At 46.6% G+C, this 2,500-nt stretch overlaps 1 pseudogene; it reads left to right on the top strand.

The window, feature by feature from the left end:
* Positions 1-2,500, top strand: part of LOC133423115 (NACHT, LRR and PYD domains-containing protein 12-like) — a 464,316-nt pseudogene that overhangs the window by 62,950 nt on the left and 398,866 nt on the right.

Genomic DNA, 2,500 nt, shown 5'->3' with positions numbered 1-2,500 from the left:
CAGCAGCTCCTGGTTTGAGCCAGCGGCCACGATTAAAACCGACAATCTACAAGACTGATGATCAAGTTATTGTAGAGGACGAGTTTCTCAACTTTCTTGCGGTCAAAATTAAAACGATGACCCAGGATGAAATAGTCCTTCTAGCCGCAAATGCCTTTGACTCTGAGTGGATCGAGTCCTCAAAGAAGGTGCTTTTTGAACTCTGTCCTGATACCAAGCAAAGGTGTGTGAGCCACAAAGGCAATCAAAAGGATGCCAATAACATCAAACTGTGCCTAAAGGTATTGAATGAGTGTGGAGATAATATTCCTCGGTTTGTCTCCCACTATCTCGATGAGCTACCGCCTGTGTCTTTTAACAACCTGGATGTGTCCAACCTGCTGAGCAAAATGGAGCGACTGCACAGTGAAGTTTGCGCTCTAAGGCACGCAGTGAAACTTCAGGCAGATGTCGGCGAGGATTTACGCATGGTGGTTGCGACCATAGACAGCAAAGTTGCCACCGTGGAGCGCAGACTGGAGCCGAGTCACAATGGAGGGCTGTCGGCGCCGAGTAACACTGAGCCAGCCGGCACCAGCGCTGTGCGTAACGGCCCAGCTGGGGAGGATGGCACGGCGTTGGCGCAGGACGCGCGCGCCACTGGCCCGGCTGCAGCCGGTCACTTCACCTGTGCGGGCTTGTCTGCGGAGTCAGGGACCGTGAAAGGCGGCGTGAGCCCAGGAGGATCTGTAGTCAACACGCCACAGTGGAGCCGGGTTGTGAAACAGAAGCGACCTCGGAGAAAGATCGGCGAGGATCAACCTGTTTACATGAAGCAGCATGGTGGAAAATCTGATCGGATGGCGTCTAAACCATTCATTGGCACCGCTGCACAAAGGAATATAAAAGTGGTTCGTACGAAGTTGGTGAGTGTTTTTGCTACCAGATTTACACCAGACCTCGATGCAGATACTTTGTCCAACTACTTGACTAAACAACTTGGCCATGATGTTAAATATGAGCGTATTGACACTGTGGGCACCCGATACAGCTCGTTCAAAGTATGTGCTGAGTGTAATGACGTCATGGAGATGTATAACCCAGAGCTCTGGCCTGAAGGTTGCGTTGTGAGACGCTTCTATGAACCACGCAAAGCAGGGCAAATGGGTGCTGGCAGAGCCAGGCTTACTGTTGGGCCAAATGGGGCTGCGGCAGTGCTGCCCAGCTAATATAACATTTAACATTTATGCGGGTTGGATCATATAACTGTCGCGGGCTGCGCCTCGGCAATAATGCAGGAGATAAATGCCGGCGTTCAGTTGTGGATAACTTGCTGAAAAAATGTGACATCCTATGCCTCCAAGAAACGCTGTTACCAAAGCAAGACTTGGGGAAACTGAACACTTTTAATGACAATTTTCACGGGGCTGGTGAATCCACAACAGATCTTTCCCTGGGGATTGTGAGAGGGAGAATAGCAGGGGGCGTGGCCATCCTCTGGCACAAGAAGCTGGACTCGATGATAAAAGTCATCAGGCTTGAAGCTGACTGGTGTATTGCTGTTCTCATAAAAATGAACGATAAGGAATTTAGCATCCTTAATGTTTATACACCATATGAAGCATTGGCAAACGAGGATGAATATTTAAATCGACTTGCTTTTATAAATTCTTTTATTTCTGAGAACCAAGCCACAAGTGTCTTTGTAGTTGGTGATATGAATGCTGACATATCAGATACAAGTTCTTTGTTTGCAAATCATATGTTGCAGTTCTGTGAAGAACATTATCTAACTGTATCCACTCAAATGTTTTTGCCTGCAGACAGTTTCTCTTACATAAGTGAGGCCTGGCATACCACATCATGGCTTGACCATTGCATTAGCACTGCAGATGCACATGGTATTATAAGAACTATAGAGATTGTCTATGAGGCATCTACCTCTGATCATATTCCTTTTGTCATGACATTGGATTGTGATAGTCTCCCTGAGCTGACTCAGCAGGTGAAAAACTCCTCGAATAATAAAATTGACTGGTCTAAACTCACCAATGAGGATAAGCTTTTATACTATGGAAACACTGATGACCTCTTGAGTAGTCTCTGTCTGCCCAAAGATGCTGTTCTGTGCACTGATGTAAATTGTAACCTGAAATCTCATTGTGAGGATCTCTGTGCCTTATATGATGGTATTGTGGGGTCTGTATATGAGGCCAGTAAAAAGTACTGTACCAACTCTGAGAGAAGACACACTATTAAGCCAGGGTGGAACAAACATGTGTCTCACCATCATGCAGAAGCCAAGCGGGCATGTAGGGCTTGGGTCCAGGCAGGCAGACCAAGAGAAGGATCTGTTCTTGATTACAAAAAAGCCACTACTGCTAGATATAAATATGCAGTTCGTTATGTCAATAGAAATGAGCAATTGATGAGAGCAGATTCCATGGCTGAAAAGCTCCTTGGTAACGATGTCACTGGGTTCTGGAAAGGGGTGAAAGCTATTAACAGGGACAATACATCA

Source organism: Cololabis saira, chromosome 22 (assembly GCF_033807715.1).
Source record: "Cololabis saira isolate AMF1-May2022 chromosome 22, fColSai1.1, whole genome shotgun sequence".
Taxonomy (NCBI): domain Eukaryota; kingdom Metazoa; phylum Chordata; class Actinopteri; order Beloniformes; family Belonidae; genus Cololabis; species Cololabis saira.
Note: the sequence above shows the minus strand (reverse complement) of the source record. Positions and strands in the feature narration are given on the sequence as shown.